General features: G+C 35.6%; 2 long non-coding RNA genes across 4 annotated transcripts; both read right to left on the bottom strand.

The window, feature by feature from the left end:
- Positions 1 to 5,129: 5,129 nt before the first annotated feature.
- On the bottom strand, positions 5,130 to 6,680 carry LOC149616203 (uncharacterized). 3 transcript variants are annotated; one of them, XR_016375779.1, is made up of 5 exons: positions 6,592 to 6,680; positions 6,375 to 6,528; positions 5,904 to 6,196; positions 5,632 to 5,843; positions 5,130 to 5,553 (listed from the first exon to the last, which is right to left on the bottom strand). It is a non-coding gene; the product is annotated as an uncharacterized LOC149616203 (long non-coding RNA). The 3 variants fall into 3 exon arrangements; XR_016375778.1 differs by having other exon boundaries at positions 5,904 to 5,992; positions 6,096 to 6,528; XR_016375777.1 differs by having other exon boundaries at positions 5,904 to 6,528.
- A 682-nt stretch (positions 6,681 to 7,362) lies between these two features.
- LOC149616204 (uncharacterized) lies at positions 7,363 to 8,146 on the bottom strand. The gene is made up of 2 exons (XR_016375750.1): positions 7,997 to 8,146; positions 7,363 to 7,483 (listed from the first exon to the last, which is right to left on the bottom strand). It is a non-coding gene; the product is annotated as an uncharacterized LOC149616204 (long non-coding RNA).
- Positions 8,147 to 12,762: the final 4,616 nt, after the last annotated feature.

Below are 12,762 nucleotides of genomic sequence, written 5' to 3' on the forward strand. Positions count from 1 at the left end.
GGCAAAAAAACGTTATTCCTTTTTACGTTTGTCGCTTTGACACGCCTCTTCTTTCATACCCCTCCGTTCCGTGGAAGGGGATCCGGGAATTTGACGCGCTCCTAGATTACTCTATTCCCACTTCTAAAATTAAATCTATCCCTGGCCTCACATATAGCCAGCCTCAGGCTCCATTTGAAGAAGCAAAATCGCGTAGCGAACATTCTTAGCATAGAAGCCCTCTTCTCTGAAGTTTTTTCATGTATGGAATAGTCGAATTTGTCTATTTGAAGGGATCTCGTGAAGCGCATATGCCATCATGAATGAGATTTTCACTGGGCTGCATTGAGTCGGGCTGAAGACCCAAACGTAATTTATGTGAGTTCTAAATATTATGATATCATGGCCAAAATAACAATATTTTCAAACCGCTTCTCCTCTTCAAAAGACGTGAGTTTTCTCTTAAAGGGAGCGGGATGTGGAAATCTGGGTGTTTTTTTATCGATTCTTCTACTAATTATAAGACCAGTCTGCACAATGAAAAATTCAGGTAATACCTCCCATTGATTTTAATATTCAAATTAGGCTAGGATTTTAAGAACAGTTTTAAATAAGGAACTCCGACCAATCCCGTAACGCCGTGTCTTTTTGTTAACAAAATTCTCGTGGCACGCTCCATGTCTCGCGCCACAATTATCACATCGTGCAAATTTTTTCAAGTCTCGCGATAAATTTATTCAACACGGAGCGTGCCAAGAGAAAATTGTTGATAAAAACGCAGGGCACTACGCGATTGGTAGGAGGTCCTTATTTAAAATTATTCATGAAATTTCAAACTAATCGTAGTTTAAAAATCGTTCGGTGTTATTTCTTGGTTGTTTCACTGTCTTATGGAAAAATCAATAAAAAATTACTTTATTTTCCACTTCACCATCCCTTTAATGAACGTCTGATTTGTTTCAAAGTATTGCGCCACAAGACCAATCATATATATACGCATAAGGTGCCATAACATCTAACAAGCATTATTACGACAAAGATTCGATACTCGATTATGAATTATCGCCATTTAAATCGAAGTTGCCAGATTTTGAATAAAGGCTGATTACTCGTGACCTATTCATCGGAATTGAATTTGGTGAAAACTTTTCAAATATGAATCGACCCCAAGGAATCCGAAAATCGAATTTATATCCTCGAGAATCCAATATTTTCATAGTTGATAATTTTGACATTTCCGGTTTCCGGTATAAGTATGCAAAGGACATTTTTGGAACGGGTAAAATATGAAAGAGAAATGCAAAACTTTTATAACGCACTTTATTCCAGAGCGCTAGCTCGAATAGTTTTTGAAATATAGTAAAATATGTGCGAAAAACGCAATGCGCAAAGACTTTTTTAACAGTCTGTACTGTTTACTTTGCTCGAGTTTTTTTTTTCCTCTAGTCGTAGTACGTCATTCGCGTCTGTATGACCTATCCCATGGGATCCAATAGGAAAGCGCAGAGCAATGGTGGACACGAAAGGGGGTGGGGTTTACTTGTCCAGTAACACCGGCGTAAGAATAGAAGCGTAGAATATCGCTACTTAGGCCTTCTTAAAGTAAATTCCTTCTTGGTATCAAAATCACGTAATATCAGAAGTAGGACGAGACTAGAAGTAAAGAGCTTTAGCATTGGTAATAGATCCTGGCACTAGTGAACAAATTTGATGATTTTTTGCCGCTTCCATCGCGCCTACACTAGAGATAAAAAGATTTGTCGATTTCCAAAAAGAGTTCCTACCCCCTTCCTCTCAACCTAAAGCCGCGGAACACGGATGCGGGTGCTTGAATCTAGTTCGGCCGTCTACCGCCACGAGCCTCTCACGTTTTGGAGGGAGAATTCAGAGGGCCAACTGTTGGAGTGTTATCAAGAATATTCACTTTCGCCAAGTGAAGAATTTGGTTATCTCGATACTTCTAGTCCCTTATCCTGCTTCTGGTAATATATATACATGGTGTTTCTGATAAGTCTGCCATAAATGAAAGGGTATGTTTTTTTGTGTTAAACTGAGAGAAGAAAAGTCAAAGAACATGGGGTCTAAAGATTTTCGAACTTGAAACGATAATGCAAAGTAAAATGCTTACCCAGCCTTCGAAAATGTTTAAAATATAGTTATATTTATATTGAGCTTCGATTGGTCCTCCTGATGCTATGTGTATATCTTCGAACATAAACAAGCCACCAAAGTCAACAACATTGGGTAGTTCTGAATCCAGTAAAGGTATATAGGGCCATCCCATGTCCGTTCGCTATTACACGCATAAAAATATTTATTATAATTTATAAAAACAATATAAAATATATCAAGTATACATTTTGTAAAATGCATTTCAATGATCTCTTTGGATGAGTTAATTGATTGAGTGGTTGAAGTTCAAATTTGGAACTCGATTGATTAAGTACAACTCTCCTAGTTCATATTTTCAAAGATATTAACAGCTAAATTCAGGATATAAAAGTTCGAATGTACCCACCAGTTTATGTTGCACTTTTCTATTAGAGCTATATACATGGATTTATGGACACCCAGGAACCTAAGGGGTTTGAATTTTTGAACGAAAAGTTGTGGTTTGTTTTTTTCAATTAAAACGCGAATCGTAGTTCTATTTGTTAAATTCATTTGAACTTCTGCAATTTGAGTTCGCCTCGATTAAAAGCCGTGTTGCGAAGAAAAGACTGTCGGGTTTGATTCTTTCCAGCAACGAGTCACTTTCCGTGATCAGGTTCGTTAATCAACATGTCCATACTTTCTTGCGTGAAATGTTCGCGCCTCCAAAGGAAAAGCTCAGCGTGAACCGAAAGAGGTGCAGATTTACAATTGTTGAAGTAATAGAGTTTGGCTCTCACAATTGAGTATTGAGAGAGACGAATTCTTATTAGCAAACGCTGCAAACCCGAGACTTTTAAGCGAATCTTCTCAATAGTCAAAACTTGCCTGGCCATGGATGTTTAGCTACATCTTTTATCATCATTCATCATGTATGACTGCATGCATTGTGAAGGAGTGCTCGTTTCTTGTAAAATTCAAACAACACTATGACTTGAGCTTTATTTATTTGTTTTAGAAGTAGAGAATTAAGGATTTGACCATAACACTGGAGAAATAGCGTAGTTTCACGAAACTTCTGTTCCGTTATTAAAGATTCTATGCAAAAGAAGTACTGTACGTCCATTAGTTTTAATGTCATTATTAACGACAGTTTCAGCTAGTTGACTGTTCGTAGATACAAAGAAAACTTGCGAATGTTGGCCAACTCTGTAATTTACTCATACAAAACTAGGTCGGCTTAGCTGTTTTCGAGGGGTTAGTCACTTGAATAATCAGGTGTACAAAACCGCAGAAATCGATTACTTGATTTCTAGAATTCTTTGAAAATCATCAGTAATCAAAATCATTTCTGCGGGTAATCAAAGGTAATCAGAAATTTCCGATAATCACTGGAAATCACGTGAAATCTTGAGAAAATTAGAAATAATCACATAATTTACTAGTAATCTTTTGTAATCACCTCGGTAATCACGCCTTTCGTGAAATAATCACGCATAATCAATGGAGGAATTCGAAAATCCAAATTAAAAATCATAATCAGTTGAAATAGAAATAATCACTGTATTCATCGAAATTCACGAGGAATCCAGTGGTAATCACGGCATTCACCAAAAAATCACCGGAATTCATTGGAATTCAAACGGAAATCACAAGTAATCCGCGGCAATAACGGGAAATCAGTGTAATGATTATGGAAATCACCGAAAATAATCGTAATCACAGAAATCAAGGAATTCGTCCAGTAATCATAGGAATTCATATAAAAATTCAGAAATCAGTAATCAGGTGTACAAAATTTTGGCCAATGACTAGCCCCTCGGCTGTTTTATAAAAGTTCTACAGGACTGGTAGGCCCCTTGTTTATGCGTATTGCAGCTCGAATCTCTTTTTTTTTTGTCAAAATTCTATTTATAAGATTCGATTAAGATAATAGATATAACGCTAGCTGGTTACCCGTAAGGTTTCACAAAAAATATTGGTTATAAAGTACAAGTAAACCATGGATGGTTAACTTAAACTTGAATTGATATATTAAATTTTTATACTCCCTTCAATTATTTATATAAACTATTTCATACACTTATTTGTACCTCAAAATTGAACAAAGTGAAAGCGATATTTAATAATAATCGAAGTGTTAATAGAAACACCAGCTGCAAATTAGAGCTATTAATGCTAAAGTGCAGCCAACGGCTAATATTGCCAATGGTAAGACGATGTTGCTAAAAGTCATCTTGACTTTCGGTGCCTTATTTAGTAATTTGCTTTCTGTCATACAATTCAAAGCATTGTCCGATCCTTTTTCATATTCGTAATAAAATAATCCAGATTCCACGTATCTCGAAATGCTATTTAAGTACAAAGAAAATCATGTTCATACGACATACGTATTAAATTCAAGTAGAAGTAAATAAATCGATAGCAGGCCACTAACAAATCTTGTTTTTTATCCCTGCTAATAAAATTATACTTATTTTTTAGCACTAAATGTATTGAAATTTTTCAAGTTTGATCTTGGTGAGAAAAAATTCAGTTAAATATCTATGGCTAGGAATTGGAGGATTTTGATAGTAAAAGTGAACTCAAGGGTTTACTATATGATTTTATACTGTGGAGTGCATTTTGAAAAATTTTATACCAAAAAGTGATATCTAGTTTACTAGGGAGAAGGTATAAATTCGCCCCATTTCTATATTTATCTCCAATCCAAACGTAGGTCCGGAGTTAGTCCCCGCCTCTAAATTACAAACAGCATCTCATTTGTTCTTGAAAACTCACGTCAGCCCGACGCGAATGACGAAAATTACGTATTCTCCGACTGAGAAGAGGCGAAATAGCCCGTCCTCCTTTTACGTCCCCCTTGTATTTTTAAAAGGGGGACTGGGACTATGGCGCGCGAATACTTAGGCATCTTATACCTTTCCCTAATAAACTAGATATCACTTCTTGTTTGTACTTAATGAAAATATCAAAACCCTTCCGTACAAACCCTATATAAAGAAGGGACGTAGGCCTATTTGTTTCATTTAGTATTCTCCCGTCATAAAATGTACTTTACTAAATTTTAAAGTTTATTTACTAAAATATTGGAACTTCGACTAGGACTGCCTAGAGAATCAAGAATTGCCTTAGTGGTTTTATCTCTAATTCGTTTCATGTATTTGTGAAATACACTAGGCCTATATAAATATTATATTACCCTAATTTAAACTTAGTTTTGATGTATGGATCCATACTCTTCCTGCATGGAATGCTGTACAACACCGCTGTTAGTTTGTCGCTTGAAATATGAAAAAAATTGGTCTGCCTACAACGTTTTTTGTTAGTTATATGAGTTTTGAAGAAATTGCGTTTCCTATAAATAAACGCAGTTTTTCCCTCAAAAAGAGATGTCCAAGAGTCCTTTACTGAGTCATCAAATATTCCTTTTGTTCTTCGTGCCTGCTCAAATACATCTCGCTCAGCTTCCAAGGGTGAATTCTTAACATTAAATAGAACAGACAAATCAATCGTGGTCAACCGTTTAAGCGCTTCTGAGTTATAAGGGTTATCGCTTACCTGCAATAAATTATAAATGAACGTATCGCGTTTCAATAAGAACCGTATTTGCGGACGAAGGAGAAGGTCATGGATGCTATTAATGTAAAACGGGTTCTGCGCAGATGACAGATTCGAAAAGAAGTTGCAGTTGATAAACATGTTAAAGGTGGTTGAAGCAAAAATGCAAATAAACAACAAAATTTGTCGAGACCATAATATTGTCACAAAGTCTAAAATGATGTCATAAATAATTTTACTAACCAAACCGTAGAAAACGAAAATACTCTTACCATAAGTTTATAATGCCTCTAAGTACACAAATGCGGGTTACAACTGGGCATCTTCTGCAGGCTACTGTGACGTCAGAACTCGCATAGCGCTAAGATCCGAAGAGAAAAAATTTTGAAATTTCTGTCGCGGTGCAGCCACCAAGCGGTCGAGACGAAAAAAAAATCATCCAGTGGAATAAAGGACAGTTTTACGTTTCGTATAGGTAGGCACTGGAGGGGAACGAATTTTACTTAAGCAACCCCAAATCCCTCTCTCTCTCGTGAGATAGAGGCGGTTTCAGTCCTGAAACATTCTAAAAGGGATAAAAGAAACGCTAGGCTAGGCGGTACAATTTTGTATTGAAGTTGAGGTGATAAATGATACGGAGAGAGTATAGGGTTTCATTAAAGGGAACCAGACAAACACTATTGCCATAGAAGTGGAAGCGATATGAGTACTTAGAGGCATTATAAACTTATGCTCTTACTTACTCTGACTTTGATGGGAAAGCGAAGCAAACACCAGAAATAAAGCGCCAACTAATCCATGCCACTGGATCGCAATTTGTGTTTGTTTCAATATCGACGAACTCAGTCGAATAACAAAACTCAAGACAAAGACGTAGAAAAGAATTGATAACCACACCTATTATTTAGAAGTAGATAAGGTATTATCCGAAGAGAAGACTGTAGAACCTTTCAGGCTCACCTTAGTATCAAAAATGCTTAATAAATAGAAATATCCGTAATGCGCTTCTATGGGACCAAGGATTATTTAAAATGTCTAAGGATAAAACGCACACACAGATTTCTATAGTAAGGGAATGTTCTCTAGTTGTTCCGAAATTTTAACCCATCCCCCTCTTCTCCACCTGCTGTTTTGGTGCGTCAAACGGAAAAGAAATATAAATATGGCGCCACCTATCTTATTTTCGCGAAAGCATGCTGTTTAGAGTTCTTTTTCGAATTGTCAACGGTCGTTAAGAACATTTAGTTTAAGATTCAAGAATGAGGTTAGTTCCTAAAAATCATAATTTAATTTTAATAATAGATTAAAGCAATAATCCTTGATTAAAGCTAACATTCAGTTCAAGAATATACGAGGTGAGTTTACAATAATTTAGTTTAATAGGCAAGGCTTAGGTTTTGGTAGATCTGCTAGAGCAGACAGAGAGCGACAAAACTTTCAAGAACCCGGTCACGTGTTGACGCTTCAAAATATTGGCTTTCCGGTTTGCCGATTGTGCCCGCTAGGTACCGTTTGGAACATCTACCTTCGATATTTCCTTCTTTGCGTTTTATCCTTAGACATTTTAAATAATCCTTGATGGGACCCCCTGATACAATGTTGATGTGCTCGAACATGAACAACCCACCAAGATCCACGATATTTGGGAGCTCATGATGGAGTAAAGCTATGTATGGTATTCCAATATCTGTTTTCTGTAAGTATGTAGAGGTTAACTGCGGGAAATTTATACTATGGGTCTTTCAGTACATTTTGAATTATGTTCCGAAGAGTTCCAGATGGATTTTCAAGATCATACTTTGGAAGAGGATCGAAACCCTTTTCGCTACGGTGTAAAATGCATTGAATTCCCCTACAATTGTCAATTATTTTCACATAAAAGATAAAACAAGTTAGAAAACCATAAAATTTCTAGGATAGTCGGCTTATGTATTAGTGATAGTTATGACACATAGAGGGAGTGAAAGGATTATACAATTTAGTGCGGAATGCTCTGAGGTGGCACTAACCCGCTTTGTTTGTAAAAAGTAACTATAGCGCCAAATTTTGAACATTTGTTTGAAATTGCAAGATAAAAGTGAAGCCACTGCATTTATGTGAACTGACTAAGTCAAAGTATAAAACATATGATATCCTCTTGATTTAATTTTAAATCAAATTTAACTTATTATTAATTATATAATTGGTGCTTTCTTGAGTTAATTTATAAAACCTTTGAACTGAATTGAAAGATACGGTAAATAGCAAAACTATCTCTAAATTTAAACAAAGGTTTGGATATTTTTTCTTGGATTACTATCTAACTCTCCCTTATTTTGTGACCTTTGCCTGTTTAGTCATCAGTGAATAACGAAAAAATACTTACAAAGTCGTCAAGAAGTTCAAAACTTTATTGTACATCTGGCCGTGGAATCCAACAATTTCCGTAGAATTTTCACTTTTAAAATTAAGTTGTTTTCCGTACTTTTGCAACTCAAACACAACGCTCGTTGTGTTCATTGTGCAAGATGAAATACTGAAAATATAAAATCTAAACCACACAAGTTATACCTCCAGTTTCTTGAAAATATATCACGTACGGCCTCTATATAACAATGTTTACGCCGTACTTAATGTTATTCCGTTACATGTTAAGTCAGGAATACACAGACTTCTTCCACTTGGAATCTTTAAGACTTCATATACCCCATACTATAACATCTGATTGAAGGTAAGGGGAAGGGCTTAAAACTTGGTTGAGGAGTGCGCTCCTCCTGCCTCGCATTTAATTGGCTATTCACATATTTCGGGTTCGATAAGAATACGCAAAGATAATTGGTTTAAAATAGGGTTCGACCCTCATAGGTAGCGGGAGTCACGGCTCACGTCGAGGGGTCGGTCATTCATGAAATCCCGTACGCTACCCGTGAAATCCAATTTAAGAAATCCGAAATTATTGCTGATTTCGAAATCAATTAAAAAATCCGAAATCAGCCATGAAATCATAAAATCAGTAAAAAAAATCACAAAATCAACAAAAAGTCACGAAATCAACATAGAAATCACGAAATCAGAAGCAAAATCAGTAAAGAAATCGTGAAATCCATTACAAAATTCAGGAAATCCAAAATCAAAAGAAATCGCAAAATCAGTCGAAATCACGGTAAAAATAGCAAAATCCGACTGAATCATGGTAAAAATCTCAAAATTCGAGGAAATCCATTGGATTTTATCGAATTCTAAAATCAATCGAAATCCGAAGAAATCAAACGAAATCCGATGAAATCAAATGAAATCCGAAGAAATCAAATTGGATTTCGAAATCCCGTACACTTTTTCCTAAACGTCCGACCCCTCGGCTCACGTCGTTAGGTATGTCAAATTCACGTGATTTTGAAGTTCAAATTCATTTTGCATGACGTCAGGGGTTATGGTTTCTACACCTGCTCCCCTTTAATTCAAACAGAAGGACCAGAAAATGACCGGTTTAGTATCACAAGTAGAAGAAATTTATGTAATCCAGGTTAAGTAAAAAACAATGGCATATGACAATGTAGGTACGGTTTTTACAAGCCGTTACCGAAATTAAGTCGCAGCCATTGAGAAATGGATAAAAATAACTTATTTATTGATTCCACTTCTTTTCTACTGTTTCTGTCTAAAGCGAGGAACACACATGCGTAAAAGTTCGACAGAAACGTAAACTGAAACGCAAACGTACAAAAAAATTCGACGTAAACGTACTAGAAAAGAGAGTTGAAATTGTCTCAACTTTTTCCGTCGTAAAACATTTTACGCTAAGTTCCAGCCAATCAGATGCTCGGATCCGTATGAGCTTTTTCGCAAAAATGGCGGAGAAAAAAGCAGATCGTAGAAGAGCGCTGATTTGGGGCATATTTAGGGAAGGTTAGAAGTTTTCCATATCTTTTTGAAAAGTTTATTTTATTTTAATGATACGATTTTCGAAAACACTATTTGGCAAACCATCAGAGCACGGTACAGTTTATCAGGTTCGTAGCATTGATTTCAACCCTAAGCCTCGGTCTCCTCTATGAGCATATAAAAGGTCCGCGGCTAATCCTTTTTAACCGAAAGAGACTAATGTCACTGTTTTCGAATTTCAACACCGCAAATTAAGATTTTCGTTTGCGTTTACGTGTTCAAGTGCGATTCAGATCCAGAAACGTAAATGTAAACGGAATAGAAAATAGTTTATGTTTACGAATTTTTAGAACTATTCCGTGAAATTTTTACGCATGTGTGTTCCTCGCTTTACATGGACTTTTGGAGCGTGTTGCCTTCCGTGGTAAAATAGCACTCCGTCAACTTTCTCTTGGTTGTGTATAATTTATTTGGTGTTTCAATCATTGTCATCGCGCGACATGTTTTGCGAGAATAATTAAAATGTTGATTGCAAAATTCGAGAAAATAAGTTGTTACAATAATTTCTGAGTTCTATAAAAAATTACGATCCATATGTTACTTTATAAAGTAGGTCAAATAATAAAAAAGAATAATAAGAATCTAAGTTTCGAAGTTCTTCTTTACTGTTGAGTTCAGATTCTTCAATACTCGATCTTTATTTTGTCATTGCTTCATACATCTCGCGATGCTGCAATGCCCAAGAAAGTGAGAGATCATTTAATTGTTGTAGTGGTAATAATAACACCAGCTACAAATTAGAGATATTAATGCCGAAGTACAGCCCAAGACGAGTATTGCCAATGGTAAAACAATGCTGCTAAAGGTCATCTTGACCTTTGGTGCCTTATTTAGTAATTTGCTTTCTGCCATACAATTCAAACCATTGTCCGATCCTTTTTCTTATTCGTAATAAAATAATCCAGATTCTACGTATCTCGAAATGCTACGGAAGTACAAATAAAGTCATATTAATAAGACATTCATACATAGTAACTTCGTTTAACTTGAAGTGGAAGTATAAAAATCAATAACAGGCCGCTAACAATTCTTGACTTCCAACTCACCCTACCGCAAATATTAAATCCCTCCTATTAAAGGTATACTTATTCTATCGCACTAAATGCATGACAATTTTGAACAAATACAACACTGTTTATTGGATTATTTTTCAGTTTGATCTCGGTAAGAATAATTTTATATCTAAAAATCAGAGGATTTTGATAGGAAAACTGAACAAGGTTACTGAGACGTAGATTTTGAATTATTTGGTACTTAAATGAAAAAATCAGAACCCTTACATTACAAACCCTATAAAAGGAAATATGATATTCTACTCTTTGTCACTAATGGACTAAATATATAGCTGTAATAAGTATTTCAGTAAAACTACGGAGACTTTAACTCCGTAGAGAATCAGGAATTGCTTTCGCAGTGTTTCAAGCATTTTAGAAATAAATAAATATTATATTACCCCAAATTAAATTTTGTTTTAATGTAAGGGTCCAGGCTCTTCCTGCATGGAATGCTGTACAACATCGATGTTAGTGCGTTACTTGAAATATGGAAAAACCTGGTCTCTTGACAAGGTTCTACGCTAATTATATAAGCTTTGAAGAAGGTGCGTTTCCTATAAGTAAACGCTACTTTTCCCTCAAAAAGAAGTGACCAAGGGGCTCGAATTGAGCCGTAAAATATTGATTTAGTTCTTCGTGAGTGCTCAATAACATCTCGTTCAGCTTTAATGGGCGAATTCTAAACAGTAAATGGAACGAACAAATCAATCGTTTAAGGACTTCTTAGTTACAAAACACATCGCTTACCTCCAATAAATTATAAAAAAACGTATCGTTTGTCAATAAGAACTTTAGTTGTGGTCGAAGGAGGAGGTCATGAATGCTATCAATGTAAATCGGATTCTGCGCAGATGAAAGGCTCGAAAACAAGTTGCAGTTGAAACTCATATTAAAAAAGGTCGCAGCGAAAAGAATAACGAAACATAAAATTTTTCGAGACCATAATTGTTTTTCAAAATCTAAAAAGATGCCATTTATAAAAACGGTAGTGAAACTATTATTATCAAAATACTAAAACATACCTTGAATCTGTTGGCAAAGAGAAGCAAACATCAGAAATAACGCTCCAACTGAATAATGCCGTTGGATCGTAAAATTCGTTTGTTTCAATATCAATGAGCTAAGACGTATAACAAAACACAAGACAAAGACGTACGAAAGAATTGCTAGCCACACCTATAATTTAGAAGAAGATAACGTTGAATCCGAAAAGAAGTTAAACTTTTCAGGCTCACCTCAGAATCAAAAACGTTTAATAAATAGTAATATCCGTAATGCGCTTGTATGGGACCCCCTGATATTATATGGAAGCCCTCGAACATGAACAACCCACCAATGTCCACGATATTTGGGAGCTCAGGATGGAGTAAAGCTATGTACGGTATTCCAATGTCTGTTTTCTGAAAGTATGTAGAGTTTTAACTGGAAACATTTTATGCTCAGTGTCTTTCATTACATTTTGTATTAAGTTTCGAAGGGTTCCAGATGGATTTTCAAGGTCATACTTTGGAAGAGGATTGAAACCCTTTTCGCTTCCGTGTAAAATACATCTCATTCCCCTATTATTGGGAATTTATTTTTACAGAATAGATATATAGTCCCATGCAACAAGTTTAAAACTATAATTAAATTACTTACAAACTTGTCAAGAATTTCAGAACAGCATTGAACATGTTGCTGTGGAAACCAATAATTTCCGTTGAATTTTTATTTTTAAAATTAAGTTGTTTTCCGTATTGTTGCAACTCAATCACAACGCTCGTTGAGTTCATTGTGAAAGTTGAAATCCTCAAAATATAAAATATAAATCACACAAGTTGTATTTTACGAGCACGACGTATTTAATATTATTCCTTTACGTGTTAAATAAAGAAACAATGTCTTAACAACGTGGGTGGGTAGTGGGTACTGTTTCTACAAGCCAAAACGGAAATTAATTCGCGTCGAATAAGTGAGATAAAAGACCTTTATTGAATCCTTTTCATTTAGCGGTCATGACCTACAGCGGCGTCACTAACGTGTGTTATTTTTACAAACGGTTTTTTTCGTTGTCAGTTCGTAGCCATAGTATCACGCCTTTGTCTTTGAATAGTATCTAGATTTTTAAGAGTAATGCTTTTTTTCAGTCAGTACGACTCATTGCTATTGGGTGCTA

Source organism: Phalangium opilio, unplaced genomic scaffold, assembly GCF_054372755.1.
Source record: "Phalangium opilio isolate 3A_F unplaced genomic scaffold, DU_Popi_V2 ptg000217l_1, whole genome shotgun sequence".
NCBI classification, from domain to species: domain Eukaryota; kingdom Metazoa; phylum Arthropoda; class Arachnida; order Opiliones; family Phalangiidae; genus Phalangium; species Phalangium opilio.